This window comes from Nicotiana tabacum, chromosome 11, assembly GCF_000715075.1.
Source record: "Nicotiana tabacum cultivar K326 chromosome 11, ASM71507v2, whole genome shotgun sequence".
In the NCBI taxonomy this organism is placed as follows: Eukaryota; Viridiplantae; Streptophyta; class Magnoliopsida; order Solanales; family Solanaceae; genus Nicotiana; species Nicotiana tabacum.
In genome coordinates, this window is record NC_134090.1 from 38432220 (window position 1) to 38446432 (window position 14213).

The 14213-nt window shown below is 33.7% G+C and overlaps 1 long non-coding RNA gene and 4 other non-coding genes across 5 annotated transcripts; all 5 read right to left on the reverse strand.

Annotated features, from left to right (window-relative positions):
• Positions 1–1613: 1613 nt before the first annotated feature.
• On the reverse strand, positions 1614–6294 carry LOC142166257 (uncharacterized). Its single transcript, XR_012696496.1, has 2 exons — positions 4909–6294; positions 1614–4829 (listed from the first exon to the last, which is right to left on the reverse strand). It is a non-coding gene; the product is annotated as an uncharacterized LOC142166257 (long non-coding RNA).
• On the reverse strand, positions 4753–4876 carry LOC142166754 (small nucleolar RNA SNORD14). The gene has a single exon (XR_012697131.1). It is a non-coding gene; the product is annotated as a small nucleolar RNA SNORD14 (small nucleolar RNA).
• On the reverse strand, positions 4928–5030 carry LOC142166703 (small nucleolar RNA snoR99). The gene has a single exon (XR_012697103.1). It is a non-coding gene; the product is annotated as a small nucleolar RNA snoR99 (small nucleolar RNA).
• Positions 5676–5795, reverse strand: LOC142166753 (small nucleolar RNA SNORD14). Its single transcript, XR_012697130.1, has one exon. It is a non-coding gene; the product is annotated as a small nucleolar RNA SNORD14 (small nucleolar RNA).
• On the reverse strand, positions 5964–6087 carry LOC142166752 (small nucleolar RNA SNORD14). The gene has a single exon (XR_012697129.1). It is a non-coding gene; the product is annotated as a small nucleolar RNA SNORD14 (small nucleolar RNA).
• Positions 6295–14213: the final 7919 nt, after the last annotated feature.

Sequence of the window (14213 nt, forward strand, 5' to 3'; positions counted from 1 at the left end):
CACATCAACATGTCGCTTCATGACTATGAACTCTTCTAGATGAAAGAAGGAGAATCCATTGAAAAAATGTTTGCAAGGTTCAGCAAAATCATTAGCAATCTAAAAGCTTTTGTTAAACCATACTCAAGTGATGATAAAGTTCGAAAAAATCTAAGAAGCCTACCTACCACTTGGTAGACAAAAATAATTGCACTCGAATCACAAGATCTAAATAACTTTCATATGATGAGTTTCAAGGAGATCTTATAGCATTCGAGAAAACTCACCTCAAGAAAATAATCCAGGAAGAAAAGAAGATAACAATCACTTTCAAAGCTACAACTGAAAGGATAAAAAATGATATTGATGACGACCCTGAAGCTTTTGAAGAAGAGATTGCCATAGTATCAAGGAACATGGATGGTTTAATGAGAAAATACAAAAATATAAGAAGAGGCAAGATGCCACCCAAGCGAATCAGACAATATAATGAACAAGACAAGAATGATGGAAAGTGTTATAAGTGTAGAAGATGGCATGTTCAAGCTGAATGCCTAAATCTTATTAATAAAAACAAATCTTTTGGAAGCTAGAGTGATGAAGACAATTCGAAACACAAGGAGATAGCAAATCTATGCTTCATGACAATCCTGAAAAACGACATGAACAAACTCTCCGACTATGGGACTAATGAAGATGATTTAGATAACAAATGCAAAGATGATAATGAAAATTGTTTCATGAAATGAGGTGAAACATGTCTGATAAGATCTTATAACTATATGAATGAACTAAGGAGACTCAAAAACGACATATTTTTGGTTCAAATTATGTATCACCAATTTGTTTCATAATGTAGTTTCTCCTCCAAATTGATATTTTGGTTGCCATTCAAATTTACCAAATTCACTTCCAAGTTGAAATTTTGATTCATAATTTTTCAGAATTCTTCGGTTTGTTAGGCAATAAATTTTATCAATTGGTAGGCAAAATTGAATTTTGCATCTTCATCTACCAAGCCATGAAAAAAATGAGAAATTTCACTCTATCATCTTCGTAGTCATTGCCCTCTTAGTGCATTAAACATGACTAGATGGATAATTACTATTGCAAAATTACAATTTAGTTCAACCCATCACTTAAGTTCTGCCAATTCTATGATCTTATATACCTGCCAGCCTTTAAATGAAGCATCTAAATTCTATTTACCTTTTGATAAGAATTAAGGGCGAACGATGGGCAGAATAATCTATATGGAAAGCATTATTAAATTTTAAAATGTCTGCAAGCAATCGCAAAATGTCATAAACATAGAATGCAAGATCATTCTTTAAAACTACAAGAAAATTGACATCTTTCACTACATTGGATTAGTATTATACATCAAAATAATTTAGATCTTAAATATAAACAAAAGGAAAAAAATCTGGAAAATCAAAGAGAAACCTTTGAAGGTAGCAGTTAACATTGAAGTGACCACAAAATTTGATAATAGTAGTTTTTCAAGAAGAATCGCCAACCTTGATTGATAACCCGTCCGTTCTCAAGAATCATAACGAATAATACAGTCCCAAGTAAGGAGTTGGAGACCCAAGTTGGGCATTGAAATTGCTATGACTACAAATTCACCTAAGTCTCTTTTAACTCTCTGCATTTAACATTTAAATGGTTAGGCATAAAGTTTTTAACTACATCTTCAATACATGTTTTTTAACTCTCCGCATTTAACATTTACACATTAAGGCATAGAGTTTTCAACTAAGTTTATTGGACAAGCTAAAAGCAGATACATGTTCTGTTTGCCTTAAATCTTGATTGAAGAGTAGCAAGTGAGTAGGGGTCTATGCTTCATGCTTCCAATCACTAAAGAGTCAATTTTAACACAGTAAGCACATCATACATGCACAACTTCACATAGACCAGAGGAAATAATAGTTTGATGAAAGTCCACTTCCATCAAATTTTGAAGTTGGATATTGCCATGCATGTCCAGTTATGCAAAATAGTGATATCCAGTTTACTGGGAACCTTGAGAATTGCATCTGGCTCACCTGTATTCATTTAACAAACACTAAAGATACACAGATAGCATTATCTTGATTTTTGGTTCTCCGAGAAATAGTATAATATTTTTAAATAAGCAGCACTTCTAATTGTTACTTGATAAATAATCTAAACGCCAACAGACATTCAATTTTTTCACGATTTTAGTAACCATAGGTCACCATATTCAGCACGATAACTTCTAAGTCTTTGTCATCTCATCATAGAAGTAACTGGCAACTTGACGCATTCTAGTCGTGAGAAGTCCATCAATGATACATGTGTAGAAGACTCAGTCTGTAGGTAGATCTCTACCCAATGCTCTTCTCAACAGAAGAGTCACAACAACCAGTTTATCAAGACTACAGAAGTCAGCCAGGAAACTGGGGAGGTATGACTATCAGGGAGAACATTATCCCGAAAAAGAAAAGATCTTAGTAAGTTGCATATGAGAGTTTCAAGACTATGCCTTGTTTTGTGCATTGTATATACTCTCATTGTATTTGTCAATCGTTGTAGTTAGTATTTCATGATATATCAAAATATATACCACTTTCATATATAAATCTTTTTCACCACATTGCTGCAATAAACTAATTGAGCACCACGTTGTGAACTCCTACTTATTTCGGGTGTGAAACTCTTCCTGAATTTCAAAAATCTCCTTAAGTTACTTTATGAGCTAGTCATATCCAATCAGTATAGTTAAATCCACTGCATGACCCATAGCTACCCCTTGTATTTGAACCTTCTTAAGGGATGAAAAATGTTTTGATTTTTATTGATATCTTTGAAGGCAGCGATAAGCACATAAATAGGTATTTACTTTGTCATTTAATTTTAATACCTTAGTGTGACTTTTGGTAGAACAAATCTGCTTACTGAGAACCTCCTTTTGTGATGAATGCGACTACCCTCGAATTGTTAATTTCTTTGAAATCTATGAGTTATGCAAGTTCAGATTGTTTTTTCACCCGTAGATATTTGCATCCAAGTTCTTCGTGAAATATTTAAAAGAGATATAAACAGTTTCGTATGTTCAAAAGACTTGACGGAAATACAAAATTATATTGAATGGTCAATCCTCATGCCCAATATCAATTGTTTAATGTCTAAGTTAATATGAACTCAATCACTATCTACCATTTCAAAAATCCAATGTAATTGCTTCAACATATTGTGCCTTTGTAATTTTGTAAACATTTCTGATTAGTAATGTATATCAACAATTATACTACTTCATTGCACGTAAAAATAACATGCTCAAGCTATCACCAAATATTCAATTAACCAAAAAAGACGGGGGAAAAACAAACAACACGCTCAAGCAATCCAACATTAGCTTCATTTATTTGATCTAAGCACATCTCCGGGCGAAGAAAAATAGTAAAAGACAGAATACTTTAAGTAATGGATATAATTTACTCATTGCAATATACTTTTACTAACTGATTTTCTTCTATTCATGTACGAACATATTGAGTTAAGGCTCTATACAATATGAGCTTCTTCTACTAAAAGTAACCTACATTCCGTTGATCAACTGTCCCCTGCATAATAGGAATTTGTTCCATCTTTTTGTGAAGCTTGGTAGATTTAAAGTGTCTGACTAGGCTTAAAGTTCATTCCTTCAATTATTTTTCTTAATGTTTAAATGCTTTTTTGCACGTGAAGGTGTGCGATTGTGTTCTACTACTAAGATTTAAAGGTAACATTTACTACAAAACATGTGCACTATCACATTATGAGATGCTCACTGAATGCTAGCCACTTTAGTTTTTCTTGCACCGCAACTTTTTATCATTAATTTTCTCAATTATTGCTAAAATTACATTAGTATGTATATCCATTTAATGCTTTAGCTTATATTTCCATTAGGTTAGCTAAGATGTTGGTATTAAGCACTTGATTTTCCTTTGCAGACTTCTCCTGAAAGCAACATTACCGTACCTGATTCACAAAATTCCTAGGCCCGAAAGTAGTAGGTTTTGGGTGGCAATTCAGGTTATAGAAAGCTTCAATCTGTTGTCATCCATTGTGGCATTTACTCATACTCGAAGCTTATTTTGGTCAGCCACAGTCAACTGGGTGTAAGAGCTCCCTAATAGAGTCCACAAAGTTGGTAGTTTCTTTCGGGCAATTTCTCAAACACAGGTGCAAGTCCGGATGTAGTATCTAAAATACAAACTCAAATCCGATCTTATTGCACTTTTAAAAGAGTTAAAAACATATGAGTATTAAGATTAAACCATGGAAAGAGCAAAGCCACATGCAAAGCGGAGGCATAGCAATATATCGCCAATTAGCTTAAATTTTAAGACGGAAACTACCTAAATCTTATATGCCAGATTCAAAACAGCATAACTACATTCTTCAAATTAAAAACCAACACAATCTTAAATCTAAATAACACTTATAACAAGAAAAGGTGGGGGAAACAAAGATTTTTTTTTTGGAAAAAGTAGTTAAAATTGTACAGACAACTGACCTGGAGAGGGAAGAGCTAGAGAGACGAAGCAAAACGGTAGTAGAGCGAGTGCTCATCAGTTGCAAGTGTTAGCACATGGCTTAGGCCAAAATATTTACAGTTTTACCAAAATGCCCCTACGACCCTAAGCTCCTCAAACTGTATCTTATTAATAAGAGGAATAATAGACAGTATCTTTAACATAATTTATAAATAGTAGGCACAAAGAGAAAAAGGGAAAAAATGGAACATAGTACTGAAAAAGCCTCAGACATCCAAGGAAGGATAAAAGCAGCATGCACTCTCAAGCATGGCGTAGGCGAAAGCACTTAGGCGGCCACTGCGAATGTTTTGAGAAACAAGCCTTAAAAGGTATCATCATAGGCAAAAAGATAAAGTAATAAAACAAAGCAACTTACCAAATTAATCCAAATATAAAAGTGTACCATCTGATAATGATCAGCAAAGCATAAAATAAAACAATGCTGACAAAGTGAAGAATGGAGTTCAATTATCAGGGACTTGTTCATCCCTAAAGCAACTTTACATTTGCTCAAGGGGCAGACATTCTAGTCCCAAATCCCCTGATTTATAAAACAAAAATCATAATGTTTCCAAAAAGCTATAATCTTTAGCCACAGATAACACTAAAAATTTCAAATTTGACATCAAAATGGTAGATTAAAAATCAAAAGTTACAAAATGTAATACTTGTAAGACGAAAATATAGTGTCTCAGACATCCAAGGAAGGATAAAAGCAGCATAAACTCTCAAGCCAGGCGAAGGCAAAAGCACTTAGGCTTTTTAAAATTTGTCATCATAGACACCATAAGATTAAGATTCAACAAAATAAATCAAAGTACAATGAAACTACAAACTAGTTAGGCTAATTGTATAAATTCTCTGTACATTCTGCTCTATTTACATAAAAACAATTTCACAAAACTCGTATGGGCCACCGCATACATTATTGTTCCAAATCCCCTAATTTCATAAAACAAAGACCATAATGTTCAAAAAAACTATGACCTTTAGCCACATCAAACATAAATATTCCAAATTTGGCTTCAAAAATTATAGTTTCAAAAGAACAAGCACCAAAAAATATAACAAAAATATCCAAAAATCACTTGGTTGAAAAGGCAAAAGTTCAAATTTTTGAAAATGGTAAGTTGAAAAGGTGGGTGTCTCAGACATCCAAGGATAAAAGCAGCATAAACTCTCAAGCCTGGCGAAGGCGAAAGCTCTTAGTCGGCCACTGCGAATGTCTTGAGAAACAAGCCTTCAAATTTATCATCATAGACACCACCATAATTAAAGATTCAATCAATCAAAACACAATGCACTTAAAACTAATAAAGGTTTATTATATAAATCCTCTGTCTAATAATTCAATTTTAAAAACAGCAGCTAACATTCAAAATAAACACAAAGAACACAAAGGCAAGATTCAAGTATCGATTATGAAGGGGGGATCTCAGACATCCAAGGAAGGATAAAAGCAGCATTTACTCTCAAGCCTGGCGAAGGCGAAAGCACTTAGGCGGCCACTGCGAATGTTTTGAGAAACAAGCCTTCAAATTCATCATCACCGATCTCCCATGGAAAAATAAAACTGAAAATTTTGATTCCTCAATCAATAACCCTAAAAAGAAAAAATTCTGATTTTGAAAATAAAAAAGTTAGAGGTAGGCAAAAGAGATTCCGTCAAAAACTGCTGTTATGTGAAGGAGAGGAGGAAGCGAGGAATATATAGAGATTTAGGAGGTGGAGAATAGGGTTTTCGGGGGTTTTAGGGTTTTGCTGTTTCGACGGCGTGGATTGGAAAATCGAACAATCTAGATCTTGTATAGCCATTTGGGCCGTAACCCGCGTGGATCGGGTCCTGCTGAATCTTTTTTCCTTTCTTCTTTTTCTGAGAACTAGTATTATCACCTGCTCGAATGCGCGGGCACTAACTATGTAATATATTTGGATTATTTAGATTATATGTAAATAATCTTAAAACTTAAACTTTGTCTATTAAATGTAGATAATCATTGGATATTAATTAAGAAACACTACATAAAAAAGATTAACCATTTCTCAAATTTCCTAGATATAATTCAAGTTTTCTTTATTGATATCATTCTCGCCGGTGTCATTGGATCATAAAATTAGTCGGAAGCAAAAAATAATAACTCATATTTATGACAAAACAATCAAAGGTTGAGACTATGAAGGACTCTTTGGATACGACTTGACTCTTTTCCTACTACTTGAACTCTTATTTTGTGTGTTGATATTTTTCAAAAATTATTTTAAAAATTCAATTTCTAAAATAAATTATTATTTTTAAAAATAATAATTTATTTTATAATAATTTAAATGAAAATATTATCCTTAATTCAAAAGTCATTTTAATCGGCTATCTAAAAATTTAAAAAATTATTTAGCCAGTAATTTTTTTCCCAGTATGACTCCATTTTGATATTTGACATTAACCATATTAAATATTCGATTTATTTGAATGATATGTAAATAATCTTAAAATTTAAACCTTCTAGATAATCGTTAGATATCAATTACGAAACAGTACATGAAAAAAGATAATATTTTCTCAAATCTCGTAGTGATAATTTTATTTTTGCACCATTCTCATTGGTGTCATTGTAACCTAAAAATAGCCAAAAAGTAAAATAATAACTTGTATTTTTGTCAAAGCACACATGTTGACACAATATGAACGATTCTTTGATTACGACATGACTCTTTTACTACTACTTGAACTCTTATTTGGTATGTTGTTATCTTTCAAAAAATATTTCAATTTTGAAATTTCAATTTCTAAAACTATATATATATAATTATTATCTTTATAATGATGCAAGTGAAGATGTTATCCTTAATTTAAAATTCACTTTAGTCGGCTATCTAAGAATTTAAATGATTCTTTAGCCGGTAAAATTTTATTTCATTATGACGTCATTTTGAGTTTATCGATATCTCTAGTCATATATTTTGAATTTAGAATACCCTATATACAGAGGTGGATCTAGGATTTATACTTTATGGATTCAATTTTTAAGTTTTTAGCATTGAACTCATTATATTTTCAAAGTTATAAGTTCAATTGAACTTGTTTCAACACTCTACATACATACATACATACATACACATACATACATACATACATACATACATACATACATACAAACAATTTTTTTGTTCTTTGAATCATTAAATGTTAAATTAGTTGACTGTTATTATATAACATTGCATATATTGTCTTGAAATTGCCAAGTAGTTTTATCTCGACACCATACTTGGCTTAACCTCAATGCAAACTACTCAAATTGCATTTATATTCAAATTCAGATATCATATCAGTTTATTAGTAATAGTAATTTTTTAAAAACGACATACAATGTAAATTAAGAAAAAAACATTTTAAGATATCCTTATTTTATAATTTATGTATTTGAGTTGAAAAAAGTATTTAAAATCGACGATATCAACTTCCAAATTTTTTATACTTAACATAGATGAAACATAAGAAGAAATTCGTTGTCATCTCTTATTTCTGGTTTTTAGATTTTTCATACATTTTTTCTATATTTATTTTCTTTTATCTTATTTTTTATGTCTTTCTTCTTTCTTTTTATTTACAAAAAAATAATAATTTATTTCTCTATAAAAGGATGAGTTTAAATTGAAATTGTCTACATAAGAACTTTATTTATATTTTTAGTCTTTAGTTGAAATTCTTCCATATTTTTCTTTTTGCTTTATCTAATAAACTTAAATAAATGCTCGCCTTACCACTTAAATTAAAAAATTCAACAATGTGTAATTTATATATAATCCATATATAATATGTGTATAATCGTGTGTTGCCAATATATCATTTATGGATATTAGCTATAAAAAAAGTAAACAATAAATCTGGCCAGATATTTATGTAAATATTCAATAAGATTTCGGTTTCTTGATTTTATCCATGATATGACTTCTATTATAATAATTTAAAAAATCTACTAAAATTCAAAAATATCTTATCCTTTTATTTTTAAAATTACATTATATTTTAAAAAATAATCCCATTTTGAAATAATTTGTTTACATTTTAAAAAAAAAATCATGTCATACCAGTTTTTTTTTAAATATACTTTTTGTTACACTTGAAAATTGCTATAGATACTATTAATTAGAAATAAATGCACCTCTTGTTGCATTCGAGAAAAATAACTTTTCACATAATCTAGTGATTCAAAACTAATATTTTTCAATAAAAAAATATTAAACCCTTGCAATGCTGGTTTGACTGCAGCTAAATGAAGGGGTTTCAGCATACCTTTCAATTCCTAATAGGTGCTAAATTAAAATTAATGATAACAGATGTATAGCCAAAATTTGTTATTTGTTTGATGTCCATTTATACAAATTCTCTTCAAATAAATGTTTTTCAAAAACGAAAAAAATAATTGTTTTGTATATTGACTGATTTTTGTGATGTTTCTTTCTCCAACATGTAGGTTTACTTCATTATATATGTAAGTAAACTTTTATTCGATTTTTAAACTCTTTTTTGTTATCTGGATAACCATAGACATGTACCCTATATATTACATTTATTTTAAAAAAATCGATTTATTCAAATCTAGCTATATTATTTTAAAGAACTATAATTATAGGGTTTTAAATGTGAAAGAGTTTTATAGTTATATGAAATAGTTTTTTTTTCACAGGCACAGTAGTATTTAAATATTCAAAACAGATAACAAAAGTTCCTAGCATGATTGCATATGATCATTAATCGAATTAAGTATGATAACTTGGCCCCAAAAAAAAGATCAATTTCTTTTTTGACTAAAGAATAGACTGGGTTTTGAACAGGCTTATCGTCTTCAGTCTTGGTTGCGTTCATTATTTGAAAACGTTGGTCATGAGTGAGATAATTATCCCACCATCCTTTCAGCTAATCAGTAAATCCGGCAATAATTATTTCTGCAATTGTCCTATCTGTATTTTTATTAACTTTACAGATAGTATTGTACATAAGCATTCTATGTACTGTCGTATAGATCTATCTTGGAACAAAAGCAATAATTTTATTTTTCTTGCTAATGTCTGTATAAAAGTCATGCCTAAAAAATTGTACCAATTCGTGAGTCATATTTTCATGAAACCATTTTCTGAAAACAACCCATCTGGGTTTTAGAAATTCTTCTAAAATCATTTTTCTTGTCGGTGAACCCGGACTAAAATCTATTTGATCTTGACCCTTTACTTTATTAAAGTTGTCTTTATTACTCCAATAATTTATCTGATGGGGCCTTCAACAATTCAGACTTTGTTTTTTCCTTTGTCGTTTTTTCTCCGAAGATTCTTCAGCATTTTCCTTCAGCTTTGTAAGGAAATCTTTAATTTCTTCAATATTGATTTTTGTGTCTGAGGGGCTCTACGCTTCACCTGCTACACATACTTCTTCATTTGAAGTGCTCCCAATGGAGGCCACAGAGATATCATCTCTAATTGTTGTTTCAAAATTTCTTGCTAGATCCTTTTTTATTTCTTCGAAGTACGAAGCAAGGATTTCTTTCTTCGATATATCCTCTTTCTTCATTTGGAGCCTCTTTGTGATCATTTCAAAAGGACTTAATTTTTCCTCTGCAACCTGTGTTCTGTCTAATTTGACATAGGCCTCTATTTTAGCTTGTATTTGTTGGATTAACTCTTCACCATATAAATTCCCTTGCCGGTTGGACTGGAGTAATTTTGTCCAAAACTTATGATAAAAGATTCTATTTAAACAGGGAATTTCTTCACTGGTATAACCAACTTGTACATCCCATTTCATTATCCACGGGATAGAAAATTCTATGAAAAAGTACATGGCAACAATGCCCTCATAAAAGATATTATCCTTTTGTAGTGAAATAATTTTGGGAGATATATTTACTCATTGAGAATATAAGCTTTTAAATAGACTTGTGTCACGACCCTAACCCCAAACCCGGTCGTGATGGCGTCTCTCGTGAAGACAAGGCCAGCCAGTCTAACCCAATTCATCCTTTTAAGCAGTTAAATAGCATAAGAATAATTCAAACATGATTTAATAGCACAATTAGCGGAAATAGAGATAACAAAGCGGAAATCCAACCCGACACAACCCTAACCAGGGTATCACAAGTCACGAGCATCTATTAGAGTATAATTACAACTAGAGATCCGAAATATACAAAATAGGACTAATGAACAAAGAAGGAGGAAAGCGGTGTTGCGAACGTCGACAGCCACCTTGCTAAACTCCGGTAACTCTACCTCTGATCAGTCAAACCCGCTACCGGGAGCATAAATACCTACAACTAAGGTGCAGGGAGTAAAGTGAGTACTCCAACTCAGTGAGTAACAAATGTAAATAAAGACTGAAAGCAAGAAATCACGTAACGCCAATCAAGATGCTATATAGAAGCAACTCAAAAACTAGTAAGAAAGCGATGATGTTGTAAAATCTCTTAAAACATTTTAGCTCAGTTTAAACTTCTTTGAAAATGGCTTTTTCAACAGTTACGTACTGAGTGCAAAACAATTAGTACAGATAAGCACAGAAATCTGCCCCTCAGGCATAAATACCATAGTTTAACAGGTAGAATGACAAATAAATATGAAAGATGAACATATAAAGGTTCGCCCCTCGGGCAATATCTCGGAACAGTACCAGCCCCTCGGGCTCACTCTCAGAACAATATCAGCCCCTCGGGCTCACTCTCAAATCACAATGGGTACCCGCGCTCACTGTGGGTGTGCAGACTCCGGAGGGGCCCCTTACGGCCCAAGCGCTATATCAAGCCACCTCGTGGCATCATCTCTCGGCACTCGGCCTCACATTTCTCAGCACTCGGCCTCACATCACTCAAGCCACCTCGTGGCGTATAAAAGTATCTCAAGCCCTCGGCCTCATATCACTCAGCATATCCTCACATATGGCCCTCGGCCTCACTCAGTCCGAAAATCATCACAAGCCCCTCGGGCATTAGTAATACAGTAGTTCTCAGCCCAAAACATCATTTAGAAATATCATTTAAGCTTCAAATATGAGTAAAAGTGGCTGAATTATAAAACAATAGGAAACAACAAGACTGAGTTCAAGTAATAAATCAATACAGTGAGGAAATAGTGATAAAAATCCCCGGAGGGTTCAAGTAGTTGGCACGAAGCCCAAATATGGCAATCAGCCCAAACCATGATGATAACAAATAGGTTTCAGTCAAATACGCGATAAAATCATCAATCGGGATGGACCAAGTCACATCCCCAATGGTAAGAGACCCCAGGACATCATTTACAATCATTACTATGACGACACAAAGGGCCATCACCTGTTTTCTTACCCATTATGTGCTTTTGAGGCCTTGAAAACCTCATTTAGAGTCGCTTCGATTTACGTGTGCAGTCCGGGCGCGTAACCGGAAAGCATAAATATGAAATTCTGTGAAAAATGCTAAGTTTTGATATTAAAATGAATAAAATTTGACTTCGGTCAATATTTTGGGTAAACGGACCCGAACCCGCGATTTGACGGTCTCGGAGGGTCCGTAGGAAAATATGGGACTTGGGCATAAGCCCGAAATCGGATTCCGAGATCCCAAGCCCGAGAAATGAATTTTTGAGTAAAATTATTTTCTGAAATTGTTAAGGAAAATTGAAATGAAAATTGATTAGAACGTGTTGGTATCGGGCCCGTATTTTGGTTCCGGCTCTCGGTACAGGTCTTATATGTGATTTAAGAGGTTTCTGTAAAGTTTGGTTAAAATCGGACGTCGTTTGATGTGTTTCGGACTTGAATTCCTAAATTTGAACTTGATGGAGTTTTTGAAAATTTCATTGATCTTGAGGTTTAATTCGAAGTTCATGATGTTATTTTGGCAATTTGACTACACGAATATGTTCGTAGAATGTTTTTGAGGTTGTGTGTATAATGGGTTAGAGTTTCGAGGGCTCGGGTGAGTTTCGAGTAGGTTCCAGGATGCCTTAGGCTTAAAAAGATCAGATGTTGAAGGTTCAGGAAATATTGCAGGTCTTTGAACCCTCTTGCGCGGTTCGCGAGAAATCGCGTGCGGCTGCGGAGGGGCCGCGGTCGGCTTTGTGCGGTCCGCATGGGGCTATGATCTGCAGGTCTTCAGGGAGGCCTGTGCAGCCGCGGTCCTTTTTGTGCGGTCCGCACAGGGAGTTTCAGAGGGGTATAAATTCACGTGAATTTTAGTTATTTTTACACTTTTCAAAACCCCAAAACGTAAGAGGCGATTTTCTAAATAACTTTTCAACCAAAACGATTGGTAAGTGATTTCTAACTCATTTTCTTCACTTCTTAACATCTTTTAACATGATTTAAACTTCAAATCAAAGATTTTCATGGGGAAATTGAGTGTTTTGGGTAGAACCTAGGTTTTTTAAAATTGGGGATTTGGACCTCAATTTAAGGTCCGATTTCAAAACAAACCATATATTTGGATTTGTGGGGGAATGGGTAACCGGGTATTGGTACGAACCTCGAGTTTCGACCACGTGGGCCCGGGGGCATTTTTTACCTTTTTGGGTAAAACCTTGTAAAACGTATTTTCATGCATTGGGGTTGACTCATTTAGCATTTATTGATGTGATTAAGTAACTTATGACTAGATTCGAGCAGATTGGTGGTGGAATCAAGAGGTAGAGCTATAACTGAGACTTGAGTGGTGTTCAAGGCATTGAGGTAAGTGTTTGGTCTAACCTTAACTTGAGGGATTAAGAGTGGAGTCGTATTTGCTACTTGCTTCTTGTTGAGTACGACGTATAGGCATGGTGACGAGTATCTATACGTTGGTATCGAGCATGACCGTGAGTCTTAAATTGAAAGTGATTGTGTCCTTAAATGACATTTCAGATGCTTTAATTAATGATCTTCTATATTGCGCAAAGAATTGTTCTATCCTCGCAGATCTTATTTATGTTTGAGCATTGTCATTATTTGGGCTGAGTACAAGCTAAGTTAAGATTGGTTATAGTTGATTCTCCCTTGCCGGGATGATTGTTTCGATATTCCCTTGCCGGGAAACTATTATATTGCTTTTGTTCCCTTGCCAGGAGGTTATTATATCGCTTATGTTCCCTTGCCGGGATTTATTGTAAATGTGTGATGAAATGGGAGCGGGTGGTACGCCTACCACAAGATATTATAAAATGGGAGCGGGTGGTACGCCTACCACAAGATATTATGAAATGGGAGCAGGTGGTATGCCTACCACAAGATATTATGAAATGGGAGCGGGTGGTACGCCTACCACAAGAAATAATAAAATGGGAGCGGGTGGTACGCTTACCACAAGATATTATGAAATGGGAGCAGATGGTACGCCTACCACAAGATATAATGAAATGAGAGCGGGTGGTACGCCTACCACGAGAAATAATGAAATGGGAGCAGGTGGTACGCCTACCACGAGATATGAGAAATGGGATCGGGTTGCACGCTTGTAACAAGATGAAACTGGAAGTGAAAGTTGCCTTTATTTTCTTCATTTGTGATAGAAGTTATATTGCTAGCTTCCTTATTATTCCCATTTATTTTCTTTTAAGTGCTATCCCCAAAGCATGTTTCCCTTCCCCAGCTTTAACTGATTATTACTTGTTTACTTTTCCGCCATATATTGTATAACTGCACAGGTTTATCTGGAGTCTAGTCCTAGCCTCGTCACTACCTCG